The sequence below is a fragment of the Oncorhynchus kisutch genome, linkage group LG6, assembly GCF_002021735.2.
Source record: "Oncorhynchus kisutch isolate 150728-3 linkage group LG6, Okis_V2, whole genome shotgun sequence".
NCBI classification, from domain to species: domain Eukaryota; kingdom Metazoa; phylum Chordata; class Actinopteri; order Salmoniformes; family Salmonidae; genus Oncorhynchus; species Oncorhynchus kisutch.
Window position 1 is genome coordinate 50774833 of NC_034179.2, and position 16076 is coordinate 50790908.

The window sequence follows — 16076 nt, forward strand, 5'->3', positions numbered from 1 at the left end:
AAACCAAGCTGCTTACCTATTGCAGATTCAGTCTTCCCAGCCTGGTGCAGGTCTACAATTTTGTTTCTGGTGTCCTTTGACAGCTCTTTGGTCTTGGCCATAGTGGAGTTTGGAGTGTGACTGTTTGAGGTTGTGGACAGGTGTCAAAAAAATAAAGGGAACACTTAAACAACACAATGTAACTCCAAGTTAATCACACTTCTGTGAAATCAAACTGTCCACTTAGGAAGCAACACTGATTGACAATAAATTTCACATGCTGTTGTGCAAATGGAATAGAAAACAGGTGTAAATTTTAGGCAATTAGCAAGACAACCCCAATAAAGGAGTGGTTCTGCAGGTGGTGACTACAGACCACTTCTCAGTTCCTATGCTTGCTGGCTGATGTTTTGGTCACTTTGAATGCTGGCGGTGCTTTCACTCTAGTGGTAGCATGAGACGGAGTCTACAACCCACACAAGTGGCTCAGGTAGTGCAGCTCATCCAGGATGGTACATCAATGCGAGCTATGGCAAGAAGGTTTGCTGTGTCTGTCAGCATAGTGTCCAGAGCATGGAGGCGCTACCAGGAGACAGGCCAGTACATCAGGAGACATGGAGGAGGATGTATGAGGGCAACAACCCAGCAGCAGGACTGCTACCTCTGCCTTTGTGCGAGGAGGAGCAGGAGGAGCACTGCCAGAGCCCTGCAAAATGACCTCCAGCAGGCCACAAATGTGCATGTGTCTGCTCAAACGGTCAGAAACAGACTCCATGGGGGTGGTATGAGGGCCCAACGTCCACAGGTGGGAGTTGTGCTTACAGCCCAACACCGTGCAGGACGTTTGGCATTTGCCAGAGAACATCAAGATTGGCAAATTCGCCACTGGCGCCCTGTGCTCTTCACAGATGAAAGCGGGTTCACACTGAGCACATGTGACAGACGTGACTGTCTGGAGACGCCGTGGAGAACGTTCTGCTGCCTGCAACATCCTCCAGTATGACCGGTTTGGCGGTGGGTCAGTCATGGTGTGGGGTGGCATTTCTTTGGTGGTCCGCACAGCCCTCCATGTGCTCGCCAGAGGTAGCCTGACTGCCATTAGGCATCGAGATGAGATCCTCAGACCCCTTGTGAGACCATATGCTGGTGCGGTTGGCCCTGGGTTCCTCCTAATGCAAGACAATGCTAGACCTCATGTGGCTGGAGTGTGTCAGCAGTTCCTGCAAGAGGAAGGCATTGATGCTATGGACTGGCCCGCCCATTCCCCAGACCTGAATCCAATTGAGCACATCTGGGACATCATCATCATAATATTGCATTCATTCAGATCTAGGATGTGTTATTTTAGTGTTCCCTTTATTTTTTTGAGCAGTGTATATACATGCATACATACATACAATGCCTTGCGAAAGTATTCGGCCCCCTTGAACTTTGCGACCTTTTGCCACATTTCAGGCTTCAAACATAAAGATATAAAACTGTATTTTTTTGTGAAGAATCAACAACAAGTGGGACACAATCATGAAGTGTAACAGCATTTATTGGATATTTCAAACTTTTTTAACAAATCAAAAACTGAAAAATTGGGCGTGCAAAATTATTCAGCCCCTTTCAAATATGCATAGTCACTTTAACTATACATTCATGTACATACTACCTCAATTAGGCCGACTAACCGGTGCCCCCGCACGTTGGCTACCCGGACTATCTGCATTGTGTCCCGCCACCCACCACACGCCAACCCCTCTTTTACGCAACTGCTACTCTCTGTTTATCATGTATGCATAGTCACTTTAACCATACCTACATGTACATTCTACCTCAATCAGCCCATCTAACCGGAGCCTGTATATAGCCTCACTATTGCTACAGCCTCGGGAATGTATATAGCCTCGCTACTGTTATTTTTCACAGTCTTTTTTACTTCTTTAAATCAAATCAAATCAAATCAAATTTATTTATATAGCCCTTCGTACATCAGCTGATATCTCAAAGTGCTGTACAGAAACCCAGCCTAAAACCCCAAACAGCAAGCAATGCAGGTGTAGAAGCACGGTGGCTAGGAAAAACTCCCTAGAAAGGCCAATACCTAGGAAGAAGCCTAGAGAGGAACCAGGCTATGTGGGGTGGCCAGTCCTCTTCTGGCTGTGCCGGGTGGAGATTATAACAGAACATGGCCAAGATGTTCAAATGTTCATAAATGACCAGCATGGTCAAATAATAATAAGGCAGAACAGTTGAAACTGGAGCAGCAGCACAGTCAGGTGGAAGTTGAAACTGGAGCAGCAGCATGGCCAGGTGGACTGGGGACAGCAAGGAGTCATCATGTCAGGTAGTCCTGGGGCATGGTCCTAGGGCTCAGGTCAGTTGAAACTGGAACAGCAGCATGGCCAGGTGGACTGGGGACAGCAAGGAGTCATCGTGTCAGGTAGTCCTGGGGCATGGTCCTAGGGCTCAGGTCCTCCGAGAGAGAGAAAGAAAGAGAGAAGGAGAGAATTAGAGAACGCACACTTAGATTCACACAGGACACCGAATAGGACAGGAGAAGTACTCCAGATATATCAAACTGACCCCAGCCCCCCGACACATAAACTACTGCAGCATAAATACTGGAGGCTGAGACAGGAGGGGTCAGGAGACACTGTGGCCCCATCCGAGGACACCCCCGGACAGGGCCAAACAGGAAGGATATAACCCCACCCACTTTGCCAAAGCACAGCCCCCACACCACTAGAGGGATATCTCCAACCACCAACTTACCATCCTGAGACAAGGCTGAGTATAGCCCACAAAGATCTCTGCCACGGCACAACCCAAGGGGGGGGCGCCAACCCAGACAGGATGACCACAACAGTGAATCAACCCACTCAGGTGACGCACCCCCTCCAGGGACGGCATGAGAGAGCCCCAGCAAGCCAGTGACTCAGCCCCTGTAATAGGGTTAGAGGCAGAGAATCCCAGTGAAAAGAGGGGAACCGGCCAGGCAGAGACAGCAAGGGCGGTTCGTTGCTCCAGAGCCTTTCCGTTCACCTTCCCACTCCTGGGCCAGACTACACTCAATCATATGACCCACTGAAGAGATGAGTCTTCAGTAAAGACTTAAAGGTTGAGACCGAGTTTGCGTCTCTGACATGGGTAGGCAGACCGTTCCATAAAAATGGAGCTCTATAGGAGAAAGCCCTGCCTCCAGCTGTTTGCTTAGAAATTCTAGGGACAATTAGGAGGCCTGCGTCTTGTGACCGTAGCGTACGTGTAGGTATGTACGGCAGGACCAAATCAGAGAGATAGGTAGGAGCAAGCCCATGTAATGCTTTGTAGGTTAGCAGTAAAACCTTGAAATCAGCCCTTGCTTTGACAGGAAGCCAGTGTAGAGAGGCTAGCACTGGAGTAATATGATCAAATTTTTTGGTTCTAGTCAGGATTCTAGCAGCCGTATTTAGCACTAACTGAAGTTTATTTAGTGCTTTATCCGGGTAGCCGGAAAATAGAGCATTGCAGTAGTCTAACCTAGAAGTGACAAAAGCATGGATTAATTTTTCTGCATCATTTTTGGACAGAAAGTTTCTGATTTTTGCAATGTTACGTAGATGGAAAAAAGCTGTCCTTGAAATGGTCTTGATATGTTCTTCAAAAGAGAGATCAGGGTCCAGAGTAACGCCGAGGTCCTTCACAGTTTTATTTGAGACGACTGTACAACCATTAAGATTAATTGTCAGATTCAACAGAAGATCTCTTTGTTTCTTGGGACCTAGAACAAGCATCTCTGTTTTGTCCGAGTTTAATAGTAGAAAGTTTGCAGCCATCCACTTCCTTATGTCTGAAACACATGCTTCTAGCGAGGGCAATTTTGGGGCTTCACCATGTTTCATTGAAATGTACAGCTGTGTGTCATCCGCATAGCAGTGAAAGTTTACATTATGTTTTCGAATAACATCCCCAAGAGGTAAAATATATAGTGAAAACAATAGTGGTCCTTAAACGGAACCTTGAGGAACACCGAAATTTACAGTTGATTTGTCAGAGGACAAACCATTCACAGAGACAAACTGATATCTTTCCGACAGATAAGATCTAAACCAGGCCAGAACATGTCCGTGTAGACCAATTTGGGTTTCCAATCTCTCCAAAAGAATGTGGTGATCGATGGTATCAAAAGCAGCACTAAGGTCTAGGAGCACGAGGACAGATGCAGAGCCTCGGTCCGATGCCATTAAAATGTCATTTACCACCTTCACAAGTGCCGTCTCAGTGCTATGATGGGGTCTAAAACCAGACTGAAGCATTTCGTATACATTGTTTGTCTTCAGGAAGGCAGTGAGTTGCTGCGCAACAGCCTTCTCTAAAATTTTTGAGAGGAATGGAAGATTCGATATAGGCCGATAGTTTTTTATATTTTCTGGGTCAAGGTTTGGCTTTTTCAAGAGAGGCTTTATTACTGCCACTTTTAGTGAGTTTGGTACACATCCAGTGGATAGAGAGCCGTTTATTATGTTCAACATGGGAGGGCCAAGCACAGGAAGCAGCTCTTTCAGTAGTTTAGTTGGAATAGGGTCCAGTATGCAGCTTGAAGGTTTAGAGGCCATGATTATTTTCATCATTGTGTCAAGAGATATAGTACTAAAACACTTGAGCGTCTCTCTTGATCCTAGGTCCTGGCAGAGTTGTGCAGACTCAGGACAACTGAGGTTTGGAGGAATACGCAGGTTTAAAGAGGAGTCCGTAATTTGCTTTCTAATAATCATAATCTTTTCCTCAAAGAAGTTCATGAATTTATCACTGCTAAAGTGAAAGTCATCCTCTCTTGGGGAATGCTGCTTTTTAGTTAGCTTTGCGACAGTATTAAAAAGGAATTTCGGATTGTTCTTATTTTCCTCAATTAAGTTAGAAAAATAGGATGATCGAGCAGCAGTAAGGGCTCTACGGTACTGCACGGTACCGTCCTTCCAAGCTAGTCGGAAGACTTCCAGTTTGGTGTGGCGCCATTTCCGTTCCAATTTTCTGGAAGCTTGCTTCAGAGCTCGGGTATTTTCTGTGTACCAGGGAGCTAGTTTCTTATGAGACATTTTTTTTGTTTTTAGGGGTGCAACTGCATCTAGGGTATTGCGCAAGGTTAAATTGAGATCCTCAGTTAGGTGGTTAACTGATTTTTGTCCTCTGGCGTCCTTGGGTAGGCAGAGGGAGTCTGGAAGGGCATCAAGGAATCTTTGTGTTGTCTGTGAATTTATAGCACGACTTTTGATGTTCCTTGGTTGGGGTCTAAGCAGATTATTTGTTGCATTTGCAAACGTAATAAAATGGTGGTCCGATAGTCCAGGATTATGAAGAAAAACATTAAGATCCACCACATTTATTCCATGGGACAAAACTAGGTCCAGCGTATGACTGTGACAGTGAGTGGGTCCAGAGACATGTTGGACAAAACCCACTGAGTCGATGATGGCTCCGAAAGCCTTTTGGAGTGGGTCTGTGGACTTTTCCATGTGAATATTAAAGTCACCAAAGATTAGAATATTATCTGCTATGACTACAAGGTCCGATAGGAATTCAGGGAACTCAGTGAGAAACGCTGTATATGGCCCAGGAGGCCTGTAAACAGTAGCTATAAAAAGTGATTGAGTAGGCTGCATAGATTTCATGACTAGAAGCTCAAAAGACTAAAATGTCTTTTTTTTTTTTGTAAATTGAAATTTGCTATCGTAAATGTTAGCAACACCTCCACCTTTGCGGGATGCACGGGGGATATGGTCACTAGTGTAGCCAGGAGGTGAGGCCTCATTTAAAACAGTAAATTCATCAGGCTTAAGCCATGTTTCAGTCAGGCCAATCACATCAAGATTATGATCAGTGATTAGTTCATTGACTATAATTGCCTTTGAAGTAAGGGATCTAACATTAAGTAGCCCTATTTTGAGATGTGAGGTATCATGATCTCTTTCAGTAATGACAGGAATGGAGGTGGTCTTTATCCTAGTGAGATTGCTAAGGCGAACACCGCCATGTTTAGTTTTGCCCAACCTAGGTCGAGGCACAGACACGGTCTCAATGGTGATAGCTGAGCTGACTACACTGACTGTGCTAATGGCAGACTCCACTATGCTGGCAGGCTGGCTAACAGCCTGCTGCCTGGCCTGCACCCTATTTCATTGTGGAGCTAGAGGAGTTAGAGCCCTGTCTATGTTGGTAGATAAGATGAGAGCACCCCTCCAGCTAGGATGGAGTCTGTCACTCCTCAGCAGGTCAGGCTTGGTCCTGTTTGTGGGTGAGTCCCAGAAAGAGGGCCAATTATCTACAAATTCTAACTTTTGGGAGGGGCAGAAAACAGTTTTCAACCAGCGATTGAGTTGTGAGACTCTGCTGTAGAGCTCATCACTCCCCCTAACTGGGAGGGGGCCAGAGACAATTACTCGATGCCGACACATCTTTCTAGCTGATATGCACGCAGAAGCTATGTTGCGCTTGGTGATTTCTGACTGTTTCATCCTAACATCGTTGGTGCCGACGTGGATAACAATATCTCTATACTCTCTACACTCGCCAGTTTTAGCTTTAGCCAGCACCATCTTCCGATTAGCCTTAACGTCGGTAGCCCTGCCCCCGGGTAAACAGTGTATGATCGCTGGATGATTCGCTTTAAGTCTAATACTGCGGGTAATGGAGTCGCCAATGACTAGAGTTTTCAATTTGTCCGAGCTAATGGTGGGAAGCTTCGGCGTCTCAGACCCCGTAACGGGAGGAGTAGAGACCAGAGAAGAATCGGCCTCTGACTCCGACCAGCTGCTTAATGGGGAAAACCGGTTGAAAGTTTCTGTCGGCTGAATGAGCGACACCGGTTGAGCGTTCCTACAGCATTTCCTTCCAGAAACCGTGAGAAAGTTGTCCGGCTGCGGGGACTGTGCCAGGGGATTTATACTACTATCTGTACTTACTGGTGCCACAGACGCTGTTTCATCCTTTCCTACACTGAAATTACCCTTGCCTAACGATTGCGTCTGAAGCTGGGCTTGCAGCACAGCTATCCTCGCCGTAAGGCGAGTACAGCGGCTGCAATTAGAAGGCATCATGTTAATGTTACTACTTAGCTTCGGCTGTTGGAGGTCCTGACGAATCGTGTCCAGATAAAGCGTCCGGAGTGAAAAAGTTGAGGAAAAAATAATAAATATATGAACGGTAATTAAAAAGTGAAAACCGTAAAGTTGTCAGGTAGCAAAACAGGTTGGCAACAAAACGCACAGCAACTCGAAAACAAGCCTGCAAGTTACTTATCTATTGTTCACCTAATACATTTTTTTTACTTAAAAATAGTAGTGTTGGTTAGAGCCTGTGGGTAAGCATTTCACTGTATGGTCTACTCCTGTTGTATGCGGCGCACGTGACAAATAAACTTTGATTTGATCCCGGAGTCGCCTCTTCACTGTTGATGTTGAGACTGGTGTTTTGCGGGTACTATTTAATGAAGCTGCCAGTTGAGGACTTGTCTGTTTCTCAAACTAGACACTCTAATGTACTTGTCATCTTGCTCGGTTGTGCACCTGGGCCTCCCGCTCCTCTTTCTATTCTTGTTAGGGCCAGTTTGTGCTGTTCTGTGAAGGGAGTTGTACACAGTCTAAAGAAGGCCAGTTTTATTGCTTCTTTAATCAGGACAACAGTTTTCAGCTGTGCTAACATAATTGCAAAAGGGTTTTCTAATGATCAATTAGCCTTTTAAAATGATAAACTTGGATTAGCTAACACAATGTGCCGTTGGAAGACAAGAGTGATGGTTGCTGATAATGGGCCTCTGTACGCATATGTAGAAAATCTGCCGTTTTTTGCTACAATAGTCATTTACAACGTTAACAATGTCTACACTGTATTTCTGATACATTTGATGTTATTTAAATGAACAAAAAATGTGCTTTCTTTAAAAAACAAGGACATTTCTAAGTGACCCCAAACTTTTGAACAGTAGTGTAGGGTTAATTTTGGTGGGCCCCAGGAAAAGTAGCTGGAATCCAAGTAATGGGGATCTGTAATAAATACAAATACAAATACCGGTAGGCCTATTTGAAGTTCATTGAAATACACATTGTGGTCTAGTCTAGTAACTTGACTGTGTGTGTTAGGGTGACCATCCCGGGACAGTTTCAGCCCCATTTCAGGTTTCCCAACTTTTTAGGGTACAAAAATGGTAAATTTGTCAGCAAGATACATCCATTAATAGAGGCCTAATCAATGGCAACCACTGAATGTTATTAGGCACACCTTCTGGTATTTTGTAGCAGATGTCTATTCCCATTAATCAAGTGACGCGAGTATACATACAGTTTGTAGGCTGGAATTACTTGGAGTGGACGAACATGCACAGGTAGCCTACTTTTGTTGTGATTTGTTTGACAATCAGATGAAAATATTATTACTGGTTGTGTTCATGCTATGTTCAAGGTAATACATTTTTACCTTTTAAAACTTCTTATGGCTGGGGGCAGTATTGAGTAGCTTGGATGAATAAGGTGCCCAGAGGTGTCCAGAGTAAACTGCCTGCTGCTCCGTCCCAGTTGCTAATATATGCATATTGTGCAAAAACCTGAGAAGAAATCCAACCAGGAAGTGGGAAATCTTAGGTTGGTCGTTTTTCAACTCATTCCCTATTGAAGATATAGTGGGATATTGGTCATGTGGCACTTCCTAAGGCTTCCACAAGATGTCAACAGTCTTTAGAAACTTGTTTGAGGCTTCTACTGTAAAGGAGGGGCTCATAAGGGCTCTGAGTCAGTGGTCTGGCAGAGTGCCACAAGCTCGTGAAGCTCGTTCACGTGAGAGGTAGCTCGCGTTCTATTGCTTTTCTCCAGACAAAGGAATTCTCCGGTTGGAACATTATTGAATATTTATGTTAAAAACATCCTAAAGATTGATTCTATACATCATTTGACATGTTTCTACGGACTGTAACGGAACTTTTTGACATTTCGTCTGCTCCTAGTGAACGCGCTTCGTGAGTTTGGATTTGTTTACAAAACGCGCTAACAAAAGTAGCCATTTGGACATAAATGATGGACATTATTGAATTAAACAAACATTTATTGTGGATTCCTGGGAGTGCATTCTGATGAAAATCATCAAAGGTAAGTGAATATTTATAATGTTATTTCTGACTTCTGTTGACTGCACAATATGGTGGATATCTTTTTGGCTTGTTTGGTCTCTGAGCGCCGTACTCAGATTATTGCATGGTTTGCTTTTTCCATAAAGCTTTTTGAAATCTGACACAGCGGTTGCATTAAGGAGAAGTGTATCTAAAGTTCCATGCATAACACTTGTATTTTCATCAACATTTATCATGACAATTTCTGTAAATTGATGTGGCTCTCTGCAAAATCACCGGATGTTTTTGGAACTACTGAACATAACGCGCCAATGTATACTGAGCTTTTTTTTTATAAATATGAACTTTATCGAACAAAACATACATTTATTGTGTAACATGAAGTCCTATGAGTGTCATCTGATGAAGATCATCAAAGGTTAGTGATTCATTCTATCTCTATTTCTGATTTTTGTGACTCCTCTCCTTGGCTGGAAAAATGGCTGTGTTTTAATGTTCTGTTTAAAATGGTGTGAAATACTTCTATGTTTGAGGAATTTTAATTATGGGATTTCTGTTGTTTTGAACTTGGCGCCCTGCACTTTCACTGGCTGTTGTCATATCGATCCCGTTAGTGGGATCTCAGCCCTAAGAAGTTTGAATACAGACTAACTAAAAAATATGTGAAAATTGACAAATTATCCAATGGATTATGAAAAGTTTCTTTAAAAAAAAAGTGGAGCAGCAAAAACATACGTTTGCACCCCCCTATTATGATTAGTCCATGGCTCAGACAGCCGAGTGCACACAATGACGTTTTCGCTAATCTCTTTCGCGAAGAGGAATAACTATTTCTGATTAATTAACAATGCCATGCTGCTGGGTGGTAACTTTAAAATAGAATCCAGCCCTGAAACGAAATGTAGACTAAAAATGATTTGTATGTCATATTATAGGAAAATACACTGCATTCACACAGACTTGCACGAAGTGGGCAGTTTTGTCACTTCAGGCCCAGGTTTGTCACCTCAAGCCCAAATATATGATACTTTGACTGAAATGATGACATTGATTTAAATCATCGTGCAACATCGTGGGTAAACTCTGGCCGGCGTTTTTCAGCTCGAAAAAGGGGAATTCCACTAGTGTGGGCGTTTAATGATAGTGTTGGAGTCGTACATGGCCTCGCAATTGTGGGTGTATGGGGATTACATAATAAGGCTGAGCACACACCACTGGGGGGGCCCTGTGTTGAGAGTCAGCTTGATGATGGTGTTGTTGCCTACCCCCCCACCTGGGGTCTGCCTGTCAGGAAGTCCAGGATCCAGTTGCAGAGTGAGGTGTTCACACCGAAGGCCTTGAGCTGCAGGTGACTATGGCGTTGAAAGCTGAGCTGTGTTTGTGTGTGTGTTTGCGTGCATGTGTGCTTGCAAGAGTGCGTGTGTGTGTATGTGTGTATACATGTGCGTGTACCTGTGCGTGTGTCGTGTGTGTTTGTGTGCATGTGTGTATGTTTGTGTCTGTCTGTGTGTGTATGTTTGTCTGTTTGTGTGCATGCGTTCATGTCTGTCTGTGTGCGTGTGTATGCTGGGGCTGCAGGCAGCTTTGGGGCGAACCTGATTAGTGGTGCTGTTCTGAGAGATAGCTCCAGGTAGGCTGTGTCACACACTGGCCTTACAGAGGTGGAAGGGAAAGGCCTCTCTGTAACAGCGCCACCAAACTGATTTCACCTCCATGTCCCCAAAACAGCTACCAGCCAAATAGAGGTCTGATCATTTTCTCTACAGGACATGTCTAGGTGCTGCATTGTTGCACTGGGTACAAAATGTATACCTGTTCAATAACACCAAATGATTAGACAATATTTTCCTTTCAAATTGAAAATACCATTACATTTTCTTACAGCATGAACATCAATGGCCTGACATATAATGTATTGGCAAAGTGGTTTCAAACAAACTGAAGAATGTGGATAGAATGAAAATAAGGAAGTATAGTCAAACTATGGTCTCATACTGTACATGCTTGTGTGCGTGTATATGTGTGCATCAGACATCAGAGAGTGAATTTAGGGAGGTGGTGTACTAGGGGTGGAATAATAATTTAGCTGCATTTGGAGAGGAACTCTATAAAAGAGTAGAGTGGTACAGTAAAGCGCTCGCTCCCTCTCTGATAATGAGTACGAGGGGGAAGACTTTGAGCGTGGCACAGTGGAGAGAGAGAGAGGGGGGGGTAATTAGTTTACATCAGAGGCTGGACCAACAGGGCTCTCCGCACCACCCCTGTGAATGGAGCACCAGGGAACCTATCATGTTTACAACTCCGACTGGAGGGACTACTCTGTATGAATGCTAAAGTACTTAAGCACCGTCAAGACACGCTTATGTTCATTAACAATAACATTTACCACATCTAAAGACGTCCTGGCTGGCCGTTTTGTCCCTGAGATAATAACAAGGCAGCAGACAATACACCCAGAGGAATGTCTGATGAGTCCTGGGAGGGTTTTAGTGAGTGAGAAAGTTACAGAGCATCAAAGATCATACCCCCAAAAACCTAACCTGCCCTGTTATTGGTAGTAGTGAGAGGTTAGCGTGTCTTGATGCATGATCTTTGACCCTCTGTAACTTTCTCGCTCATCATTACGCACAATTCATTCCTGATTATCCGTAATCATGGCAGCATCCACATGATTGTAGAAGTGTTACGAACATATTATATTCTTATTTATAATAAAGCGAACTCCAAAATGACACAATACATTATTTACCATTTCATTTCTATTGGGAGCAAAATAATCTGAAACACAACCAAAGCAAAGTGCAAATGCATCCAACAGATTTGTAGAGTCACAAGCTTGATGTATTCATTGCATGCTAGGAATATGGGACCAAATACCACTACTTTATTTATAACAATCTTTTAGTGTCAATAATTTTGACTGCTACCTTTCTGAGAAAGAACATACATTACTTGTTAAAGAAAATCTCTTTCTCTGAGCAATTATATTAGAATGAAATAATTTAATATCTTATTTTTTCCATACAATATAGCTCAGAATTTGAATGATTTATTTTATGTAGTCATTTTTGCTCATCTTCATCAAGAGTGTCAATAATTTCAGACCCCACTGTAGCTTGTTTTTATCCTCGGCTTCTTTAAGAGTAATGAAATAAAGTGGACTAAGAGTGTGTATCTATCAGAGGCAAGGCATATACAGTGGCAACTTTACAAGACACTGTGGGATCATTAGACCCTTTAAGCCTGATGGGATACAGTGTTTTTATGAACTCTCTAGCATAATCCATTCATTGGTTTCACAAACCATTAGAGTTTATTGATGTCCAATGCGTTGGCTCACGAGAAAACACCATTATTGGTCATGATCAAAGTGTAACAGTGACAGAGAATGTTTTAACATCAGCATGAAGCTGCTCTTAACCTCCAAGGACAGTGTGATAAAATACAGGGAGATCTGCAAGACTACAGCTCATTTTGGGGCCCGAAATACATTTTAGACTTGAGCCTTCACACAGTTTTTGAGGAGTAAAGGAAATGGATGTGGTTAGTAAACGCGTAATATTCAACAGTAGATCTCAGTGAATGTAGATACCATAAATAAATGATAGTGCTTGCTTCAAACACACAGAAACAGTATTTTTTTTGCAGACTTGCCTGGAGTACTTCTTTAAGCACTGGAAAAGGATTTTCTTCAGTTTCTCTGGTTGAAATCTCAGAAATGAAAGAGAGTACAATTCATATTTGTTTAGCTTTTTCATTGTAATGCTGAGGTAGTCCATTTTCACAACGGTGCAGAATTGTAGAAGAATAAACTGCATGTGCAAAAATTCCGCTGCCCTCTAGGGAAATTGAATGTGTCTTAAAATGGTTTAGCAACATTAATAATTTCAAAAGAACATACAAGTGGCAATGTGGCTTTTTGATTGTGCCTTAACTACTAGATAAGCATTTTGATGAGTTCTAAAGTGTTACATTGCATAGACCATCACAATATTATAAACTGTCCAGTATCGACAACACCCTTCACATTGTTTCACTTTTTCTGAGAATACTTATTATATTCTACATGATCAAGTTCCCACTGGGCACACACTGGTTGAATCCATGTTGTTTCCATTTCATTTCAATGAAATTACATTGAACCAACATGGTTGAGATGATATAGAACTAAAGGGTATTGTACATCATTCTGATCAAAAAAGGTAACAGCATCTTCATGTAAGCCTTTGTTGCCTGAGGTCATAGTAACAAGTAGAATACACTGTATCTAATCAAGTCGAAATGATGATACAAAAAAAGTAAAGGATATTGTAAAGACGTCATTCGGATGAAAATAAAATAAGCTAAAATGATCATCCCTTTGTTGCCTGAGGTCACAGCACCAAAGGGCAGCCAAACAGCAGTGCTGCATGCTGGGACTCGTGTGCTCTCGGAGTGTTCCACTCCGCTGGGCCACTTTGGTCATGGTTAACTCCAAGACACCATGATGACAGATGACAGTTATCTATTTTTACCGCTTGATATATATCCATCAACCCCCGCTCTACGCTGCGTCCATCTATCCCCCTTTGGGGGGGACGGAAGATCCAGGTCATCAAGTCAAGGGAAAAACCAACCAACAACCTCCCCCCCCATCCTCTCCTCCTCCCTTCTTCTTTCCTGTCCTCTGCTGGCAGGGTCTATGGAAATGTCAGTGTGTCCCAGGAGGAGGTAGCTAATGTCAGGACATGCGGTTGGCATGAAACAGAGGCACTTGGTGCTCCACGATGCTCCACAGTGCTCCTGTCCAGCTGTGCCGGGGACAGCACACCCCTCTGGAGTGGAACTAATTGTGAGGGTTATTGATTGGCGCCTCATATCTCCGCCTGTCCCCGGGTAAATAAGATTGATGGACTTGTCACGTTGTCATCAGGCCACAATGTGTCTCGGGGAGTGTTAACATGGTCCGGGTTCACGGTGGAACATCGCAGAGTGTGGTGGCTGTGACTTTATAGCACATCACAGGAATATCTACACAATATATAAGATGAAAGCCTGTTCTAGTTGTGAGTTTCCTGTCTAGCAAGCTCTCCAGTTTGGTGAAAAGTAAACATTGCTCTGGGCGTAGAGCATTTTTAAACGCTGTGGAGGATAAGGGAGATTAAACAAGCAAAAGGAGAGGAATGAGAAGGAGCCTTACTTGACCCTCTTGGAAATCAAACATCCTCTTTGCCGCAAGGAGGTTTCTGACGCAAACAAATTGTTCTCAGTATGATTAGTATTTTGAATAACTGCCAGTAAGTGATGAGGTAACATATGGTACCATGAGGATGCATATGTAAAACAATTGCAAATTGACCTAAGGTCCCATAGAATTTTCAGTTATATGACTCCGTTATATATTCAATAGCCTGTTATTTCCTGTATTCATTGACTGATACATTGTTTGTTCGGTTTACTGAGCCAATAGTTAGAGTCAATTATAATGAGAACAATAGCAAGGTACATCTTAACTACAGGCATTGTAGTTACATGTATTTGTGATTTGTTAACTATAGGCATTGAAGTTACATGTAGTTCAGTCTAAAGAAGTCCAGTTTTATTGCTTCTTTAATCAGTATAACAGTTTTCAGCTGTGCTAACATAATTGCAAACGGGTTTTCTAATGATCAAATAGCCTTTTAAAATGATAAACTGGGATTAGCTAACACAACGTGCCATTGGAACACAGGAGTGATTGTTGCTGATAATGGGCCTCTGTACGCCTACAGTATGGAGATATTCCATAAAAAAATCTGACGTTTCCAGCTACAATAGTCATTTACAACATTAACAATGTCTACACTGTATTTCTGATCAATTTGATGTTATGTTAATGAATTTTAAAAAATGCTTTTCTTTCAAAAACATGTGGTTTATTAACTATAGGCGTTGTGGTTCCTGCGTCGTATGTTCATTATGTCTCAGCAACAGGTGAGGCAGAAATGAGAGCGAGAGAAGGAAAGAGAAGGAGAGAGATCTCTATTTAGAGAGTGCATATGTACAAATATTTAGTTGAATTTCACTCACACTATTTCCAGAAAATGTTGTGTGCACAACACCGACTCTTTTACAGCAGAACCATTCATTCTGCCTCAAATAGCATTGCATGTGTGACAAAGGAATTGAAAGTCAACAGATTATGTTTACTTTCAGAAAAGAGCTTATCAAAGAGTCATTAGGCCAGACGATGCGCTTTCTTATATTTGGGCCTAATGATCCATGTAATGTCTGTCCTCTCCCCCTGGATGTGCTGTTTTCCATCAAACCACAAGCTATTTGTGTGTGTGTGTCTGTATGTGCGTGCGTGTGTGTGTGTTCGTAATATTACCTCAACTGATATGATGATATATGACCCTCTCATATGTATATAGCCTTCACAATCTCTTTACAAAATAATAGAATCAGGCATACTGCATGCATTTCTAAGACTACAGTAAATGACATCCTATAGAAAGACTATAGCATTTCTTATAGTTTGTTGAAAACAAGCATGTGGGCTGTGTTGGATACCAGGCTGTATCGAATATACAATATAGGAAAACTTGGGACCATGTTGGTTTATGACGGCAGATTGTACATATGGCTGAGATCAAGTAATTAACCTCGTGTTGAGATTGTCCTTCCATTGGAGTGCAGCAATTAGCCGTAAGTGTTCAGAGAGAGCAGAGAGGTACTCAGAAAACTCCCCTACAGGTTTAACAGGTGAGCTCTCACCCCATCGTCGGCCGTGTGCATTTGCAGAAGTTTTGAAACTCTGTTTATCAATTCAATGTTCTCTTCACTTAGAGAGGGAGGGTTATTTTTGATAAAGCCATTATACTGTGGGGTTGCAGTATGTTGCATTAGGGCCAGAGTTGTAGATGGTAGGTAGGGCCAGCGTTGTAGATGGTAGCTAGGGCCAGAGTTGTAGATGGTAGGTAGGGCCAGCGGTGGTGGAGGCCACCTCATCTCACCGGTAGAGGAAATGATGCGATGCCTTCCATTCCAAGGTCAT